The 21,574-nt window shown below is 41.1% G+C and overlaps 1 protein-coding gene across 6 annotated transcripts in view; it reads right to left on the bottom strand.

Annotated features, from left to right (window-relative positions):
- The window catches only part of PAQR8 (progestin and adipoQ receptor family member 8), a 37,837-nt gene extending 18,055 nt beyond the window's left edge, over positions 1 to 19,782 (bottom strand). Inside the window, exons 1-2 of one of the 6 annotated variants that reach the window (XM_016129648.2) lie at positions 19,665 to 19,782; positions 8,696 to 8,825 (exon numbers count right to left, since the gene is read on the bottom strand). The gene's annotated coding sequence lies outside the window, so the exon portion shown is untranslated. Of the gene's footprint in view, positions 1 to 8,695; positions 19,006 to 19,664 lie in introns of those variants that run through there. The other 5 variants (XM_016129652.2, XM_016129638.2, XM_036218780.1 and 2 more) reach the window with 5 other exon arrangements.
- Positions 19,783 to 21,574: the final 1,792 nt, after the last annotated feature.

The raw sequence follows: 21,574 nt of genomic DNA, 5'->3' as shown, positions 1-21,574 counted from the left end.
AGTATAGAGAAAAACATAACAAATAGCTGTTTGTTAACTCTTAATATGTATTTAAGTCAGATTTAATATATATATATTATATATGTGTATATGTATTAATGCATGTGTGTGTGTGCATACATGTATCTCTGTCTATAAAACAGATGCACCTGAGACCTAGACTCTTATGTCCACCCATTCCCTCCTGTTCCACCCCAGCAGCAGCCATTATACACTAACCTTGGTGTTTTTCATTCCTACTAATGTTTTCACATGAAAACATTATGACACTCTTACAGTTATACAATTGCATTTAAAAATACAATAGCATCATGAAATTAAATCTTCATAAACAATATCATTTTGTATATTTTAACCTTTATATAAATTTTGTGCCTAACATTCTGCAGCCTTCTTTCCTTTAATATTTGCTCTGTGTTTTTTCCACATTAATTACTACCTGATTCTGTGTTTGAGTCATTTTCTCTGCTGAATATTTTCCAAATACCACAGTTTATCCATCCTCCTGTAGATGGCCATTCAGGTTGTTTCTAGTTATTTAATGTGGCAAACGAGGCTGTAGTTCATACATATTTTCTTGGGTATATGCCTAGAAGGGGATTCTTCTTCAGTTCTTTGCCTAGGCTGTCCCCTCCTCATCTCTTCCTCAGGAAACTTTATGTGTCCCTGATGGCACCTCTCAGATGCCGATTCTTCCATGCCTTCCAGTTCACCTAGTCAAAGCAATAGCCTCCGTCCATTCTCCTGTAAACGTCAGTTTGCATCACTTAAATTATGCCATTCCATATAACTTTGTCCTTGTTTGTGTTTGGGTACTTTTCACATATTCCTAGCTGGCCATAATTTTCTTATGAGCAAGTACCGTGTCACATGGTATTAAATTCCTCCTTCTCCTCACTTAGAGCCTGGCACATATATTTGCCCGAGTGGACCCTCAAGGAATGTCAGTCGAATCCACTGAGCTTTCCTTCTTATGCTACGAAGTACTGCTATCACCATCTAATGACACATATCTAATGACAACAGTATATACCTAATGGCCGCTACAGTCCCATGTATTATTATTTCACCTTGGGGTAAAGAGAAGCCTGTCTCTATCATAGACCCTCTACATTGGGAGGAACTAGAGGCACAGAAGGATACTCTGATCTTAATGACCACCTGTGGCTAAATGATTGTAGGCAGCTACTTATGCGTAAGCATCAAGGAAAATATTCTTCCTTTGCTCTTTATTGTCAAAGCACCCAAAATATTACATTTATGCCAAAAAATTTGTAAGGATTTTTTCAGAACTAAAAGAAATCTTAAAAACAGGGGAGGAGGGGCATTTTCAAGATTGGTGCTGTGCCCTTCTAGTCAGCCAATGTTTACTGTCATCATTGTAGACAGAATTTACAGAGGAAATCTGTTCCTCCTCCCTCCACCTCATCCTGTGACCTTAGCAACTACTGTACAACTTTAGCCGGGGAGGGAGTCACAAACAAACGTGTTTTTTCAAAGGCCGCTAGTGTAGCTTCAGAATCTTTGGCCAAGAACAGGATTGAGGAGTGGTAAAGGTCCCTGTCTACTCATACATATTCACCTCCCCTCCAAGTTCAGTGTGGTGGGGGCGGGAGGGGGGGAGCGTAGCAAGGGACTTCTTTCAGATTCCAAAGTAGAGATACATGTTCATTATACTTCTTTCTTATTAGACACAGTTAAAAAAATGAGATGTGAAAAAATCAGTTTAAGAATCCGATGCTGAAAACCACTTTCGATTCTTTTCATGAATACTAAGTATTGGCTTAAATGATGGCAAATTGATACCTGTTAATCCCAGCCTCATAAATTAGTAATAAAACATGTCCAGGTCACGGGATTTTTATAAGCAGCTCCCCGATCCATACCGTATGACCTACCAGATGGCGAATAACTGAAATGAGGACTCTTGAGCTGCCCTCCTTAGTTATGGAGTTGACAGAAAGGTCAACTGAAGTCTTGAAAATCCTAGTCTTAAAAAAAAGTTTAAAATTCATATTGGAAATAGCTTAAACAACAATATGCAAATTTAAGAGTAACTAAAAAGTCAAACTCCTGATTGTTGTTTCTGGGTTATAGAGTTTGATTTTAGAAAGGGTCAAGTATAAAAACAACCATTTCTCTTTACTGTAACATAACCTCAAGTGTCAGATGACATTTGATTATAATCAGTACAAATGCTGAGTTTTCGGATTGTTTTTCCAATCCAGCTAAAATGCCCATGGCTGTAATTTCTGCATCAGCTGCCCACCAGTGTAAACTTTACAGATACACCACTTGATCTTGCCTCGGCACTGCCACACACCACCTGTGGGCCCTGGGCGATTTAGATACTGATTATAACAGCAGCCAAGACACAAACAACTCCTTCCAGTCCTTGCCCAAATCTCCCCTTCGACCTCCTGATTGCTCTGATACTGCCTCTGTATCCTCCCCAGCACTCCAGAGCCCCCTTTCTTCTGCTCTTTTTCTTTGCTTTCTGTCACACTTCTTACTTTGTGACTTAATATATTATTTTCTTTCTCATACTTTGTCTTAAAGTGTGGTACAATATACCTATCATAAAATTTTCCACCCTGATCTCCTTTATGTATACAGATTGGCAGTGTTAAGTATGTCCACATTGCTGTACAACCAATCTCCAGGACTCTCTCCATCTCCCAAAATTAAAACTCCATACCTAGTAAACATCTTCCCATTCCTCCCTTCTTCTAGCTGGTGGCCAACACCCTTTTACTTTCTATTTTTATAAATCTAACTACCCTGAATATCTTGTATAAGTGGAATCATACAGCATTTGTTTTTTTTTGTGATTGGCTTATTTTACTTGGCGTAATGTCTGCCAGGTTCATCCATGTTGTGGATTTCCTTCCCTTTAAAAACTGAATAATGTGAAATTGTATGTGTTACTATATTTTGTTTATCCACTTATCTGTCATTGGACATTTTGTGGTGGTTTCTACCTTTTGGCCATTGTGAATAATGCTGCTATGAACATAGGTGTGCAAGTATCTCAGACCCTGATTTCAGTTCTTGTAGCTATATACTCAGAAATAGAATTTCTGGATCATTTCAATTCTATTTTTTAATGTTTTGAGGACCTGCCATACTGTTTTCCACAGCAGCTGTGCCATTTTTACATTCTCACCAACAGTGCATAGGAGTTCCAATTTTTCTGCACCCTTGTCAAAACCTGTCATTGTTTTTTTGGATTTTTTGTTTTTTGGTTTTTTTACTTCAGCCATCCTAATGGATGTGATGTTAATATATTACTTTTATTTATTATGTTTATTGTCTGTCCTCCCTAGACCTGCTGCTGGTCCAGAATATAAGCCCCATTAGCAGAGGGATCTTTGTTTTGTTCATTGATATATCTCCTACACCTAGAACACTACTTGGAATACATAAGTGCTCAGTAAATACTCATTGCAAGAATGAATAGCGAAAGAAAGACATACTGCAAGTATAGTGGCCTTATTTCTATGTCTACGGCTTTGAACGTACATACGTGCGTGCGTGCGTGTGTGTGTGTGTGTGTGTGTTTCTGTACACATACATTGTCTTTACCCAAAATACTTATGACCTTATGAAAGTAATTATCCCTCTAACAAATATTTGCTTAACTGTCTACTATGTGCCATTATTATGTTCAATATTATTCAGATGGATATTCTGAAACACACAGAATTTCGCGTTTTTGGAGAGCTCACAAGAAATCCATAAGAAAACCAAGGAGAGAATCTGAGGTACACAGAAAACTTAGTTATTCTCTGGCATTGGGTATATCAAATGCTCATTTGATATCTGCTCATTTATAACAAAGACACTTCAAAGTGAACACAACCAAAAGTGAACTGAGCTTCTTCCACTGAACCTACTTCTGCCCTGTGCTCCTTGTTCCTATCTCAGTAACTGGCCGCACCCAGGCGCTCAAGCCAGGGATACTGTTTTTCCTTCATCTTAACCTGGTACTCTTCTTTATTTAATTGTCAATAATAATTATAATGACTCACATATATTGAGCACATATTGAGCTAGGCACAATTCTAAATCCTTTGCATGTTGTTAACTCATATACGAAATGGAGTTAAGGGGGCTCAGAACAGGCATCCCCAAGATATGCTACTTCGTATGTAAATTATTTTGAGCTAAAGGCAATCTACGCCCTGTGGGCTCATAAGAAACTTTTATCTCTCCCTTAAATTAGGGGCATTGTCCATAATAAGAGTTATTACCAGAGATAACTTTTTATGACACTTACATGGCAGGGCAACCATGTAATCACTGAACACCTGCTCTTCTTATTGTCCTGTGAATTACCCTCCACTCTTCTACAGTCCCCGGGTAACTTACCTCATTCTCAGGATGCCATATATACCTCATTTTTACATTTCTGTCTGAACCTTTCATGTATGTGGGTTTCTCATAAGTATGTGTATAATTAAAGTTGGTTATTTTCTCTCGCTAATGTCTCATGTTGATTTAATTAAGACCAGTTGAAAGAAGCTAGAAGGGCAGAGGAAAGTTTCTCCCTCCCCCACAGAGTACAAATGAGGAAACAGGTTGAGTCCCTTGCCCAGAGTTACCCAGGAAGTGGTGGAGCCAGAAACTGTACACAGGAAGTCTTGCTCCAAAAGCCATAACCTGAACTTCCATGCTATTCAGGAAATTGTTTCAACCTCGTTTATTGAAAGTCATTCTAAAACGTATTTTTTCACTTTCCTAAAGTAAGTAAAAATAGTTTTGACATATCAGAACGATCCAGATCATTCTTGGGTGGTAACAGTTACAATCCCTTTGGTTTGATTCTTGGGGAAAGAGGAGAGGTCCCTAGCTCTTAGTGACCTAATGTGACCATAAGAAAGGCTCATGGGATTTTAGAGTCATCTCTTTCTGGATATCAGTGATCATTATGCAGCTTGGATAAAGGAGGTACTAATGGTTAAAAAGATTGCACGGTGTGTCTCTGGTGAGCCTACAATTCCACTAGGAAGTTGTTCTTAAACAAAAATTCTAGCAGGACTTTATTTTCCTGTGTTTTGATTTTTTTTTTTTAAGTAGACTATGTCTGTAAAAATTAGTGTAATTGAAGACTTTGATTAATCAAAGATATATTGTAGTAGATACGCTATCATTAATGTCGATAAGGCATATCCATTATAAACATCATTTAAAAATGGACAACTCTTTCTTCTATGAGGTTGTATCGATCTTGAAGACAAAGTGAGTTGGAAGGTGGAAGGCCCAAATCCTATCATCAAATTAAATGAATCACATTTAAAAATAAACCACAATTCTTCTGGCACCAGTAGTGCCATCTCTAAACTGAGAATAATAAAGGTCGGCAATTTGAGATTTCTGAATTAAAGTGAAAATAAAACAAAACATAACAAAACAAATATAATTATAAGCCAAAGACAAGATAACTGCAGGTCCAGAAAATAACACTCCCAGTTTTAAGCTTAGTCAGTGTGTAATAGCCAACATTCCATAAGTTCACCGTCGAGTTAACATTCAAATAAGATGCTTTTAAATAGGGTAATTTTAACCCCAAAGGGTGCATTTTAAAGTCCAAGAGTGTCTTTAGAAAGCAAAAGATACAGTACCAGCCAGAAGCTATTCCAGCAAGTCTCACAGATCAGATGGTCTTGGGGAGAGACAAGCGCTTATTGTTACCAGAAAATTCAAGGTCAGTACTTGCAGTTTCATTTCCACCACCCCAGCGCTCACTTAACAAAGGATTGTAGTATCAACTGAAAAGTCACAATTATTCCCCAGCTCACTACGTTTCAGCCTCACTAGCCATTCATCCCCTTTGGAGAATTCAACTACTTTGAACTACTTGTTATTACCAAATAACAAGAGCAAATGATGTTTTTTTCACATGACATCCCAAAAGAGGGACAGTGTAAGGAATAATAGTAAGCCAGAAGTGATTTCAGCGTAAGTATGATTTTTAGATAAGCACTGCTGAATAACAGTATACACTTAAGCAGAAGGAGGATGCCTCTAAATCTAACTTGATTCTTTAAAAATACCTTTAAAATATTTGACCAATCTAATGCTTGTTTGACCTGTATGTTTATCTCCCTTTTCTTACTCACACCACCTTCTGAAATGAAGTACCTCCCACCAGTCCTTGCTAGTAAATCAGAGCATTCCAAAATGAGCCCTGATTTGACTTTTTTCTTGCAAAACATTTAAAAAACCCACACATATGCCTGCATAGCCTGATCTTAGCCAGGACGCAGACAGCAGCCTGGCATCCTCTGTCAATCTTCTCAGGGACAGTCATGCCTGAAGCAGCCTGTACAGCTTCTGCCTGCACAGTTTATCAGAAGATAATGATTTCTGATGACAGACAGGTCCAAGCAATTCCTGCAACCCAGTACATTATTTATAAGGTGGTCATGAACACCAAAGACATCTCATCAGTGAAATCCTGTTACTTCTTAATACCCTCCAAATTTCTTCAATATTAAAGAAGACTGATAGTCATCGGATAGTAAGTTAATTATAACTAAGGATTAAGTTTCTTGCTTTTGCATCTCATTGACACCGAATCTAAATTCAGCTTAATACAACTATTATGCCAGAATAGGAAGCCCTTAAGGACGGGCTCTGGACTTCCATTTCCTTTCATTCCCCTTGAGCATTAAGCATTTCATTTTTTCCCATAAAAAGATTGAATTTAATTAGTCTTACTGATGAGCCAACCAACCTACAGACCTACTATGGGTTGAAAAGGATGTGTCGCAACCTCTAAACCCTCCGCAAACCATCAACATTTAAAACATTTTCCAGTCATCTGCTTTCCAGAAAGGGTTCAGTATTCTTGGGTGGTAACATTTCCGATCCCTTTGATTTGATTCTTGGTGAAAGAGGAGAGCTGGTCCCTAGCTGTTAGCGACCTAATGTGACCACAAGAAAAGCTCATGGGATTTTAGAGTGGGAAAGGCTTTAAAGAACACTTAATTAGCAAACAGCAAATAGATTTCAACCCTCATGCCAGCCTAGTTGGTAAGGGCTTCCTGGAGACCTGTATTGAGAGGCACTCCAGGCCTGGGCCGAGCTCAGAGGAAGAGATGCCGTGACGGACTCACCATCTCTGCCACAGGCTCTTGAGGGAGACAAGACTCAGGAGGATGCTGCGGCACGGAGCCATGTATTTGCCATCTCGGCGCAGATCCAACATGGGAGAGCTAAGCAACTTGCAGTTCACTGTTTTTCCCACTTGACTTTTTAAAAAAGCGGAAGTCATATCAATCATAAAAACTATTTTAAAATATTTGCAATAAATGTTTAAAGAAAATACAAGTTCCCTGAAAGGGATACCAGCTGAGGTCCTCGCTGGCATGTCCCAGAGAGAGCCAAAGGTGAAATTTTTAAGCTCTTCCTGACAAGTACCTCAACTGCACCATGACAAGTACTACTTTTTAGTATTCCATGGACAAGAGGGTTAAGGAGCTGGGTGGTCCTCCAGCAGTCACATGGCTTTCCACAATGGGACTGTGTGAGGGAGGGGGAAGGAAAAGAGACTTAAGTTTAAGAATCAAGGAAATGCCAGTGATTCCAAAGACAAAGGAAAGTGCTAAGCAGAAAAGTCAAAGCGATGCTTGTTTTGATAGGGAAAATGGAGAATCAATTTCTTGAACTTGAATTAGCTAAGCTTTCCTGAGACTATTCAACCAATCGTATTCACTTGCTTCTGCTTTGCTCTTAACACTGAAGGACCAAGTAGGCACATACAAGGCAAACGACACGGTTCCTTTCATAGCCAGCTTATATAACCTCTCTCCTCTCCCCTGAGGTGGGCTTGGACACCAGAGGCCAGGTCAGATCTCTGGAGAGACAGAGTTAGCCTCCCAACATCTACTCTGTGTTGTCAGCCAACTGGCTCCCAGGTGAGGAGAACATTTTTGGCAGTAACAGTAGTACACAGCAGGCAAGAGACCTTAAGAAAAGGCAAGGGAGAGGAGGCAGACATGTGATTCTGGAGACAAACACAATTAGCTGTGCTAGAAACAAACTGAAAAGACTCAGTGGGAAGACTGATTCCTTCTGCCAAGAGAGAACCAAAGGAAAATTCATTTTAAAAGAAGCCTTTTACTTTCCTTGGCAGCCCAATGACTGTCATATTTTCTGTTAAGCCCTTTTCATTGTGGATTTCACCAACATTTCAAACACTCTTAGAATAATGGTACTTTGTCAGTTCTGCTGCCCAAACAGGATCCACTGTTCTTTTCATTCCTGGAGATGACAATTCCAAGCCTTTCACAGCCATTCTGTCCCTATGTACCTGAATAGACCCAATTTTGCAGCAATAGTAGGATATTTGAATTCATAGAAATCAATAGCTGTGTTTCTGGTAGTGTACACTTCTACTTCAAGGATCCAATTCCAGCCTGTGGGATTAGCTACAGCAGAAGGGTCTGGTGGCAACCATCTAGCATGGTGATTAATAGGATGGGCTCTGGAGATAGGCACCTTAGGTTTGAATCTTGACTCGCTCACTTACTAGTTAACAACCTTGGGCAAGTAATTTAACTTCCTTGTGTCTCATTGTCTTCATCTATAAAATAAGGATATAATGGTACTTGACTGATAGGGTTGTAGTAAGGTTTAAAGAATTATCGTAAGAGTCCTTATGTTTTAGAAATACATTCTGAATACTCACAGGTAACAATATCTGTGGTTGACTTCAAAATCAAAGAAGTTGGCCCTAAGTTGATAATTGTCGAAGTTGAGGGAAGGAAATGTGGAAGTTTATTATACCATTCCGTCCACCTCTGTCTGTTTGAAATTTTCTGTAACAGAAAGTTTTAAGAGAGGGAGAGAGAAGATAATCAGGTAAAACTGCTAGCACATAGCATGTGCTCAATAAATGTAATGTTATATATCAGAGAGGGTCTTGATGGCATTGTTCCTAGGTCAAAGAAGCGCCATGATAGAACCCCGCCGCTCTAGAGACCTGGGTGGTTCTGGGGCCAGTGATGGTGGCATGAGTTGCATTGACAACGTCAACATCACTCCAGGTTGTCCATTGTCCAACCTTTTTACCATCTAACCTGTTTTAAGTTGATTACTATTAGTTTTCTATGCTTTGAAAGCTTTCTAAATCAACCACAACCATCAAATATTCATTGTCCCGTATCTTTTCATCAGATACACATAAGTACAAGTCGGAATTTTTGAGTCAGAGTTTAGATGAGCTGTTGGGTGGCTCCAAATTGAGCTGCTAAAACCCTGGCTGAGAGCAAAGCACTTGCAAGTTTTAATGGCCTGTGTAGCTATCTGACACACATATATGCGGTTCTGTAGGCGTATGAAATAACGAAAAATAGCTCAACTGCTTTTTGTCTCCAGAGTCTATGCCCCCAATAGGTTTAGGGAACCACATATATAAATTCACAGAGTTAGTCCCAGAAACTCCCAGCTTCTGGAATAATCCCTTAGATAGGGTGATGAGCAGGAGGGACAGGAAATCCCACCCTGCAACAACTCCAGGCCAGTATGTACTCTAGGAGAGCCTGTAATTAAACCAGACACACCAGGCCTAGCGTCCTCTCACAGACAAAAAATCTACATCCCAGCTCTGGCACTTACTAACTGTAATGGCCTTGGGCTAGCCACTTCGTTTTTGTTTTCCCTCTGTAGACTGGAATATCTTCCTCCTGAGGTTGTTTCAAAGATTTAGAGAGAATGTAAGCAGAGTGCACTGCACAGTGCCCAGCACATAGTAATCGTTCAATACAAACAGCAATTTTGTGTCTCTGTATGTCCTTAAGTAAAAGTAGATGTATTATAATAACCTCCTTTGAAATCTGATTAATATATTTAGTCATAGTGGTTTTCCAGGTCATGAGACATACTGCAGCCACGTCATTATAATTATAAATGGCTGAACTTTTTTTTTTCATGTGACAATTTTGATGCAGCTGCACTCAATCTTCTCCACAGAGCTGATATAATTATGTTACTGCCATCAATACCTACATGTCCTTTCCTACATGGCTCCCTCTCCTCCTTCCACAACTGTCTTGTGACAATATCTTTTAAATTAAAAAATAGTTATAAAAAGTAAAAGGTCATGAGAAAAATATGGCCAAATTCACATCTTGCAAGACCATTCCTATTACTATTATGAAACACTTGCTAAATGTCCACTGTATCTGTATTGTTGCGAGGGTTCTGGATGAGATGGGTATAAATAGTAAAGCAGGAACTCCATTAGCAAAGACTTTAATGGCAATGAAGTTGTAATCCAGCCTTCTCCAGGAAGTTCAGGGCTAATCTATCTTCTTATCCTTAACCTATCTAAAACTGGCACTCCCTTCTTCCTTACCCTGATTTATTACTCTTCACAGCATTTTTCACCTAAAATATTTCCTGATTTACTTGTTTATGGTCTGTCTCCTCCCAAGAGAATATGTGTTACATGAAAGCAGGAATCTTGATCATCTCTGTGCCAAGCACATAGTAGGCCTTTGAAAAATATTTTCTAATGAATGGAATGATTTCCTTTTCTCCAAACACTCACTGCAAAAAGAAATTTAGATCTGAAATCCTGCCTTCTGTATTTCTTATGTAGCTGACCACTGTGACCCAGTGCAGAAGACAGAGTATAAACAAATAAACATATAATATGTGAAGTGGTACATCACGATCTGGACAGAAATGACGCAAAATGAAGTGATTTCCTCGGGGCCTTATATGCACGCACAAATGCTATTCTGACTTTGGCCTCTGTGCTGTTGCCTAAGCTGGTTTCTCCATGAGAAATTCCCACTTCTTCATCTACATGTCATCCCTTTCAAGATCTCACACAGGTTAACTCTTCTGAATTATATACCAACTACAAAAGCTCACATTGACTTTGCCCATTTCTAAACTGAGTGACATGCACCTGCCACTAGTGCTTCAAGGCCCAGTACTTACCTATAAAGTCTAAATTTGCTTACTCTTTCACATTAAAAAAAAAAAAAGAATTGATATTCCAAATGTATTATAGCCTCCTTCAGCACAAAAACCATGCATTATGCTTCTCTTGTATTCCTCAAAGACTCTAGCACAGTATTAGGCACTGATTAAATGGTCGAAAAATCCCTATGTATGAACTGACAGATTTCCCATTTGAGCTCTACCTCTGCCACTCTGGCATGATTCCATATGTACCCCCAACAATACCTATTCCTTTTTCTTCTTCTTCTTCTTCTTCCCAAGTATTCCTCTGTCAGAGTAACTATCCAGCTACAAAGATCCAAAATGATTAACATCCCAGATGAGACAGAACATTGTCAGGGACGCTATGTGAATTGACAGCAGCAACTAAGAAAGTGACATTACTTCCAGGGACATTAGCCACAAACGACAAATCATCATCCAGGATGTTTTACAGAGAGAGAATAAAAGGCCATGCAATTCAAGAAATACTTATAGCACTTCATGAACTAACCTGAATCTCTTCATCAAACTGAGATTTGATGAATTTGTTTCTACCTTCCTGAAATACAATCCAGTTTCAGTGTCATTTGTGGAGCTTCACCTGAACCTGTCTGTCTGGGTGACATTCTAGTACTTCAGCCAATTCCAACCTCTGCATTAGCCCAGGCATGAAACTGACTAATTCTGCTTTCTAAAGTGCTCAGCATTCATGGCAACTCAAGAGAATAATATTAATGCCATTATCTTGCTTAAGTGCAGGAATAGAAAAGCTAAGATGGGACTCCTGGAATGAATTCTTTAGACAGAGTTATATATATACCATGGAGATTATAAATTTTCTAATTCAAGAGCCATCACACACTGATTTTTACATCATTTTCCATTTTCTTCCATATTTTGCACAGCTTTCCTCTTTAGAATGAGCCTAAAACAAAAATGAGAAGATAGTTTTCACCAGCAAAAAGTTTCATTTCTCACACACACAAAAATGATCTATAGGCAATAGTCAGCAGAGTAAATGTATTTTAATTCCATCTTCAACTGGTTTAGGTAAGTGTAGCCTTCTTCCTGTTTCCTGACTGTAGACTTATCTTGAACCTCTTAAATATTCTTTAAGAATAGAGATTTTTTTTTTCTTGTTTTTCTTAATCTTCTCCTACAGCACCCTAGAAAGATAAATATCGGTACCCTTAATGCTAGCTGTGTCTCAAGACCAATAAAAACCTCTTAAATCACATAACCCTAGCTCTGACTACTTTTAAATTTTTACAGTCCTAGGAACTAGAGATTGGCTAGTCAGGCACTGGCTCAGCCTAGAAACCGGGGAGAGCTAACCTTGGCTCTTCTCTGAGTGGGCTTGTCCCAAAATCTTGAAGTTTCCTATTACCTCTGTTATATATTAACAGTCATCATAATTATTATTAATTTGCTCATTTATCAAATACCACTCTGATAGAGTATTGAATCTGATAGTTATTAGTTATCTAGATGGCTGGGAAATTTGTACCTTCACAGACAGGCAGAGAAGAAAAGTCTTCCTTAAGCCCCAGGCTTAAATCACTCTGATCATATGGGTGAGCGGCTCCCCACCTTTGGGGAAGTGTGGTTTCTATCACGTGGGATATTGTGAAGTCTATTTCTTCCACTCTAACATTCCGAGTGGGTAACCAACTGGTGTCCTCCTATTGACCTGTGCTTTGCTTTGCTTTGGCCTGGTGATTTTAGCCCTGTGCGAAGGTATTAAAGAACGATGATAAATACTTTCCCCTTTGAAGTGGAAGGTCATCTCTAAAACTTACCTCCAAACTATAACCGCCATTAGGGTAAGGATTGCATTTTTTCTCACCATTCTATCCCCAGTGTGTAGCATAGGCCCTGGTCCTTAATATTTGATGACTGAATGAATGAACAAGACAACCTTTGGTTCCCAGACCACTGAGAAGGCCATCAAGATCTCACTCTACAATGGTTAAGTGTTCGGGTTAAGTGTCCTCCTCAGCCAGACTACCCAAGCCACACCATGAATTTCAGTAATTCATGACATTGAGGATCACAAAGAGCCCGGGCAAGTTTCCTTAGAGCAGATCTGGGCAGCAGACACTGTTTTCCTCATTATTCACTGGGTGGGGTGGGGTAGGGCTGGAGAGTTTCTAGCCACACACAAAAGGAAAGATGAGCGGAAGTTAAAGGTACTAGGATGTTATGGACTGAATGTTTGTGTCCCTACCTATTCTTACATTGAAGTCTTAATCTCCAAGGTGATGGTATTTGAATCTGGGGCCTTTGGAAACTAATTAGAGCGGCTCACTCTCTTGCTTACGAGCATTTGCTCAGCACTTGCTCTCTGTCTCTCTCTCTCTGTCATCTGAGAACACAGCAAGAAAGGCGGCCATTGCAAAGCAGGAAGAGAGCCCTCTCCAGGACCTGAATGTACTGGCACCTTGAACTTGAACTTCCCAACCTCCAGAACTGTGAGAAATAAATTTCTGTTGTTCAAGACACCCCGTCTGTGGAATTTAGTTATGGCAGCCTGAGCTGAGACATAGGGCCATTTCTCTGCTACTTAAATTGCCTCTAGAGACAGGAGTCCAGAAGTTAGAGAAATGCCAACAAACTAGTACTGGGGCAACACAGAACACAAATAAAGAATATGAGCTTGCTGTCAGAGTGCCACTCCCCGGGCAAGTCACAAACTCTCTGCAATTCGGTTTCCTCATGTGTGAAAGGGAGCTAATAAGAGTAATCTCATCGGATTGTTCTGAGAATTTTATGGGGTAGTATAAATATACTTCCTAATACCAGTAAGTGCTCAGTCAATAATATTTTTTTATAGTGCTGAAGCTATACTCTTGCTCTAGTTGCAGTTCCTTGTCACAAGGTCTGCTAAATCAGAAGGGACAAAAAGAGGTGGTCAACAGAGCCCTGCACCAGTCATCAGGAGCTCTAAGTTTGAGCCTCTGTTTTTGCCATTTCTTATTGTGACTTTGACAAATTTCTTACCCTCTCCAACTTCAGGTTTCCCTCAGTAAAAAAGTCAATATGATGATATCTGCTCTCTGTGCCTCATAAGATGGTTGCAAAAACGTATTTGACAAGGTATATAAAAGCACTTTGAGATCTAGCCAGCAGATGCTCACACAGAAACATTTAAGAAGTAAATTTGTCAATATTAATACCTCTAAGGCTCTAAAACAAAGTTTTTCAAACTTTTTGGACTAAAACCCATTAGAAGAAACATATTTTACAAAGCAAACAGGCATACATTCATCACTAAAAAAAAAAACTGAACAAAATAATATTTGTTACTTGGATATTTTTAATTAAGTTCTCTTCCTTTTTTTCCTTTGGTGCAGGTCATAAATTTCATAAGGCATGGTTCTGACCCTCAACTCTCACTGGGCATAATCACCCGAGGAGCATTTTAAAAATCTGATGCCCAGGCCCTATCTGCAATGATTTGGGGCCTGGGCATCAGCATTCTAAGGCAGCCCATGGCGATTCTATTGTATAGCCCGGACTGAGTACCACAGAACTCGAGGTTTCTAGCTCACAGCTAAAAAACCACCGGGTTATTTACATCCCTGTCTGCTAAACACTCTCCACACTCAGAATGTTGCCCCATCCGCACCCTGCTGAAGCTCCACTGATAACTGAGTGAATTACTTACTCATGTAGCTTCAGTGTGCTCCAGGAAAACAAAGGAGGGAGTCTGGGCTCTATGGGAGGCCTCCTTTCTCCCCCCAGATGGCTGGGTAACTCCATGTAGAGCAAAAATTGGAGTGGATTTGGAGGATTTTGCTAAAAGTGAAGGGATCCTGCAAGAACTTTTTGCTTGAGTAGGAGGGGCTGAGGAAGAGTAAAGGAAATTGCTTCTTGCCTCTTCTGACCATGCAAAAATAGGGGTCTCAGTAGATCTCTGGAGATAAGCTCAATCAAAGGGGGCTTCGTGGACTGGCTATCTCCTCCTTCCAGGTGTAGCCCAGATGAAACAGAAAGCTCCTCTATCCTCAGCTTGTCTTTACTGTATAGAAGAGAGGTCTAGGGGACTGTCCTCTTCACCTGGTCGGAGAGATCTGCAGCCTACACTTAGCTGCCTAGCAGAAGCAGGGCAGAACCTGGGCCAGAATGCAAAAGGAACCATGGATGCTGGAGGCCATAGTCTGTGTCCCGGCCCTTTTCTTGGACACATGGAAGAGATCAAGAAACCTGGACTGGTTCTGTACACGATTGGTTAAAAAACCAAAGCTGCATCTGTTGGAGTATTTACAAACCAGATATAATATTAAGAGTTACCATTTACTGAGTACCTTCTCTGTGTTAAGTATCTCATTTAATTCTACAATATCTCTTCACACAGGCATTTTATAGATTTTCAGGTTTCAGGAACTCATCCAGGGTTGTATATTTAATAACTGGTGGTACCAGGATGCTAATTCAGGTTGATCCCTCCCTCCAGATCCTATGCTCTAGTCCAGGGTTTCTCAGCACTGCTAAAATTTGGTGCTGAATAATTCTGTGTTATGAGAGGTTGTCTTGTGTATTATAAGATGCTTAGCAGCACCTCTGGCCTCTACCCCTTAGATGTAGGTAACATCTGTCCGCCTTCCAGTTGTAACAATCAAAAATGTCTCTCCCCTTCTTGCCATTAAGAACCACTGTTCTAGTCTAACCCACCATGTGTATTGTTTCCTGGTACTTTTTAAGTGCAACAGTAATATCACCCTACCCTATAATTATATATCATTTCACAATGCACCAAGTACTTTTACAGCCAGTCTCTTTTCATGGAATCCGGTGCATGGCAGGATTTAATCTTGAAAGAGTTAACCCACTTTAAAATATGGACACTACTGAGAGAGCTATATACTTAGCTTTCTCCAAGATATTGAGAGAAAAGAACATGAGTGAAATCCATTTAATCCTTGCCCCCATAAGCCATTAGGAAAAAAACTTGTGCTAATGCATAGTCCTAAAATAGCACATTATGTGAACTTCTGCGGGACAAAGTGTGTTCCTTGTATCTCTTTTTATCTCCTGTACATACTTGCCTGAAACACAGAGAACTCTTACTAAATGTCAAGTATTGCATGAAACATCTATTTAATCACAATCCTTAACTATCTGATAAAACAGTGCTAAATTATATTTCCACATTTTGTATCTTCCTATTTTACAACATATACTTTAATAAAATTCATAAATCTGAAAAAAAGTAATGGCAATATTTATGGAAAAGCTAAAAGCACAGTGCCAGATTATTTTTCTCTGACATTTAAAAAACAAAGCAGAGCAAAATTCAAGTTTAACTGAAGCAAAGGTTTGCCGGAATCATCCCTCTCAATATAGGCCAAGATAACTGTAGCTATTTCATTAGAATATTTCATTGGATCAAAGGGAAAAATTACAGGAGAAACTTTTAAACTTTTTTTTCTACAGATTTTTACTAAACTATTATACCTTATACACAATCAGAACAGGAATGTTTGTTTTTAAAAACATTTGAATTCAAAATAAAGTAGCTAGCTACAGTTACTTTTAAGGTCACTCTTTGAAAACTACTAAGAGTCCAGGAGGATAAAAACAAAATGTTCTCATTCATATATTCATTTGCAAAGCCCAGCTGAAGGGAATATTAGTACCTGGGAAATAATAAATTTGTACATGGCCTCAAAGTAATTTTAATATAACTATCAATAAACAAAAACAAAAATTGCTAGACTCTATGGAGCACTTGTTATGTGTCAGGCACGGAACTCAGTGTTTACATGCATAAATTGTACTAAATCTTCAACACAGCCCCATGAGGTGCATACCATTAGCATCTTCACTTTAAGGTAAGGAAACTGAGGCCAAAAGGGATGAAGTAACTTGCCCAAGATCACAGCTAGATCAAGATTTAAGTGATGGCTGTTTAAAGCTTTATGTTATAGAACCTGAAAAAAAAATTGGAATTTAGGAAACAACGGAAGAAAGGGGGTATATTCATTTTTCATACTGTGTGCCATGAAATCCCAAAATGGAAATGGATTTTTAGAAATTCTCTTCCCTTGCTTCTATATAGATCCTTTCACATAAAAATTCAAGTACCAGGATTAACTACACACATGGATCAAGTGCCTTTCTGGGTGCCTCTTATGTGAGAAAACAAGTCTTTTGTTGTCTGTTAAAATGCGCAGTGATTGAAACGGGCCTGGTAAAGAGTACCTGCAAGGGGAAAAGAAAGGCTTTTATTTTCTCTTGGTCAATAAGCCGTAAAGTATAATAATAAGGTGACAGGTCCAACTTTTTTACACATATACAAAAGCATAAACATGCAGATGAAGGCTGCACTTCAATTACTTCCCAAAGCTAAACACATGCACGTGCCTTTACTGGATGCCATCTTTGGAACTGCCAGTCCTTCAAGAGGACTCTCATTACTTTAATGGGCATACTTCCTCTTACCAACCTTGACTACCCCCCTCAGAGGCCACAGTCGGCCCCACAAGGTGTTTGGCTCCTTCCCAGCTGAGGAAGGTTTGCCATCAGGAGGCAATTCAGTTAAATGCGTTGCAAACTCAAGGCAAAGCCAAAGCACGAGTTCCAAAATTATTCTCAGCAATGACAGCATCACTAGAATTAGTACACAGCTTGCCAAGATGAGGCTTCTGAAGGGGAGAAATACTCACATGAATGTATAAATACTGGCATATTTCTTTTAACATTTGGATAAAGAATTGGAAGAATAGGCTAACTTTATGTCCAAGTGAATAAATAGGCTGCTGCAATAATGATAATGCAGTTTTTGTGCAAGGTTCTGTCCACTCCCTTAATTAAAAAAAGCTTGCCCTGAAATAATACTTGTAAAATGCATAAATTGCTTTCCCATTAACTTAAATAATTATTGAAGATTTCCTTTTCATGAAGAAAACAACGACAACAAAAAAACACAGGCCCAACAAATGCTAGTTGCTAACATGGTCCTTGATCCTCCTAGGAAGCCCAAATCTGTGTGTCAGAAGGTGCACTCATATCCAGATCACAAAAAGAAAGGAGTGGGGGGCATCTCTCTCCCTCTGGTCCACTGAAACCCAGGAACCTTCCAATAGAGAAACTCATATAACAGAATCCTGAGCCCTGGGTCTTCTTGAATTAGGTATTATACCAAATAAACTAATTACCGTATATAAAGGGAACTGGCGCCTAAGACAAAAACAAAAAACAAAGAAGATAAAGCAAACAAAAGACACTGCCCAGATCATTTGCGTATCTTTAGAGGCACACTTTGGATAGTCATCCACTGAAGTCCTAAGCAGCCAACTCCCTTGCCAGGTGACCTGGTCAAGGGTACAGCAGCTCAAGGGTGGGTACAGATTGTAGACATCTTAAGAGGGCAAAAGCAGTCCACTTTCCAAGTAAGTAACTTTCTATTAACTTCAATAAGAGAACCCTCATTAACACAAATAATCCCCAAACTGTACAATACTCCTCGTGTTCACTTGGCTGAGAATTGCGTACATTTGTGGGTAGTGTGTGTGTTACTGATTTTCCTCCAGATTTTACTCAAAAACAGCCCCTTACAGGGTACAGGAGAATGGGGGAGCAAGTATCACATGTGGATCTAAAAATTGCACATACTTTTATTATGAGTTCTACATAAATCACCCACACGGGTAGACCTTAACCTATACAACTGAAATTTCACTCCATAACTATTCTTTCAAGCCCAGACTTTTCTCATCGTGTCCCTGACCAAAATCATTTCTAATCCAGCTCAACAATACAGGGTACAACAAACAGCCCGTCCGGGCCTGCGGGTCTCCCCCTTTTTAGTCGGTGCCTGAGGGCCTAGAGCTGCCTTCAGGTCCCCGCGACAGATCCCTAGCCTCTCCCGCCCAAATTCGCGCCACTCTCAGAGCTTGCTGGGTGCAGGGGCCCCACCTGTCCAGTCTGAGGTTGCCTGGTCTTGCTCTCTCGAGTGGCTGCCCTCTCGGGGCGTTCATGACCCCATTCTACCAAGGGACTGCGTTGCCTTGGCCCGGACGTTCCCGAGTCCCTGCCCCAGAACCCATCCAGCCACCTCCGAGCCCCCGCCGCGGCATTCTATCCCTCCAACCCCCTATCCTCTGTAATGTAACCAGCCGTCCCCCGCCCCCCTCTTCTCCCCGCCCCCCCGCCCATCGCCGGCTCTCCGCACAACTCGGCTTCCCGCGCCTACTCTGTCGGAGAAGCCCCTTCCATCTTCCCCCGGAGAAGCCACATGCCTGGCCCCACCCTACCCTTTCCAGGGATCCCTCCCTCGGGCTCCCTCATCCCGCCCCGCCCGCCTTGGGCTTCCTCTACTCCGCACACCCCTCTCAGGTTCTGTTCACCTCCGCCTTGCGGAGGGCGCCCAAAGAATGCTGACGGGGCAACCCTGGTTCCGCCCCCTTGGGTGGTACACCCCCAGCACGGGGGCTTCCCAGCGTCGTGATCCTAACCCGCCGCCTCGCCATCAGGGTTGGGATTCGGAGAGTTTCCAACACCCGGGCATTGACAACCCGCCCCCGGGGCTCGGGTTCCTCAACATCGCCATACGGAACGCCTCTCCGGGTTCGGGGTCTGGGGCTACCCTACGTCGCGATCCTGACATTCCGCCTTGCGTGCTCGCGCCCCGGGGCTCCCCAACAGCGCGGTCCTGATCCCTCGCCCCACCCGCTCCGCGCCTCCCGCGACCGACTCACTGTCAGGGCCAGCGGCTGTGCGCGCAGTCCGGCCCGGCCCAGCTCGCGCTCCCGCTCCGTGCCCGGCTACCAGCTTCTCGCAGGCGGCTGTGGCCCGCGCAGAGCTGGGGAGCGGCAGGGAAAAGGGGACGGCCGGGGGCGGGCGGCGCCCAGCTCCGCCCCTTCCCGGCCGGGAGGCGGGGTGCGCAGACCCGAGCACCCACCGCTGCGGCCAGTGCTGCCGCCGCGGACAAAGTTGAGTGACGCTTCTTCCTTCCACACAGGGCTCAGACCCACACAGCCCCTTTTCAGCTGCTAAAGGCCCGAGGAGTTGGGAGAGAAAGGACATATTAACCACTGTCCAGTTCCTTACAAGAACCCGACCCAGGGGGCCAGCTCCCAAGTCTTTCAGGATGGGGACAAACAACAACAAACTGCATCGTGGACCTCAAGACTGAATCAAATCTCGACCTCTCACCATTCTCATCTGCACATTCAGGGTCATTCTGTCCATGATACCATGTTATAACACACCCAGGAGGGTCCTTGGAGACACACGATTTCACACCCCTGAGATACACTCATGAAAGACTCTCCGATGACTTACGCTTAAAATACACTTCTTATACTGGCATTCTAGGACTCCATTTCTATGCCACTCTATCCTCAACACATAGCACTCTAGCTGGTCCTTATAGAGCAATGATTTACACATACAAGCAGTAGGGGAAAAGAGGAAATTTCACAGCTGGTCCCAGACTTGCTTATCACCCACAGTTCTGTCTATATTTTACCATAAGGAAAACACTTAAGATGTAGGAGCATCAATTAACAAGTCAACTTGGCTTTGCCGTCTAAAAGCGGCCTTCGTCATCTGAAAAAAACAGCAGCTCACCAGATCCTGGAAAGATGGCCACCACCAGTACTAGCTTCTGTAAGAGGTTTATTTAATTTATTTCATCACTTTTCTAAGACAATCGGGCCTATTTCTGGTCTGTTGATACCGGGCACTTTTCCATTATACCCTGCTTCAGTGACATGTCTAACAACACTTTACATTTGTACAATGTTTTCACTTTTTGAAACATTTGAAAATCCATTATTTTATTTTTTCCTCAGCAGAACATCATGAAGCAAAGATAGTAGGTTATCCATTGGGGGTTATTTGAATTTATAAATGAAGACATTTAGACTCTAAACAGTTAAATGGCAGATTTGGAACAGTTCAGACTAGGAAAAAGTCAAGGTCCTGGTCTTCAGGGCCGTTGTTCTTCCCACAGAATCGTGGGCCTAGCACACATAGGTACTGGTGGAAATGTCACAGTAGGCCTTTGGAGATTTGCCTTCACCATCTCTGCATCAACCTAAAGATGTCAGGGAATTTGCCTGTATTCGCAAAATATTGAACCATCAATATTAACAGGTATTTATTTTCCAGCCAGAGATCCTAAATATACAACAGAGCTGACTGAGAGGAGATAAAAAGTCCCTTTTCTTCTTCTCACTGCCACTCTCGAAACAAAACTACAGGTCAGCTAGTAACCACAGGCTTGACCCAACTGAAATGAGCTATTGGGTGAGAACTAATGAGTCTGTGCATGTTGATTATTCTTGCAGCTTTTTTCTGTCTGGAGTGTGGAGAAGGGTTCTCTTGTTTTAAAATATCAACAAGTCTTTTCATGCATTTTCAGTGTCATAGTAAGAAAATGGTAAATGTTCCATTCCTTTCCTCTGAAACTTCATCTGCGGGCCAGATGTGAAAGTGCATCATAAAGTGTAATGGATGTTAAGCATTTTTACCTGTGGGTGTGGGTTGTGGTCCAGAGCCATTAGATAGCAGCTTCTAATCCTTTATGCTTTTTAAAAAGTGTATTAAGATACACATACCATAATTTTACCATCTTAATTTAAAAAATATTTTTAATTATGGT

This window comes from Rousettus aegyptiacus, unplaced genomic scaffold, assembly GCF_014176215.1.
Source record: "Rousettus aegyptiacus isolate mRouAeg1 unplaced genomic scaffold, mRouAeg1.p scaffold_m13_p_1, whole genome shotgun sequence".
Classification (NCBI taxonomy): Eukaryota; Metazoa; Chordata; class Mammalia; order Chiroptera; family Pteropodidae; genus Rousettus; species Rousettus aegyptiacus.
This window is presented reverse-complemented; position numbering and strand designations above follow the sequence as displayed.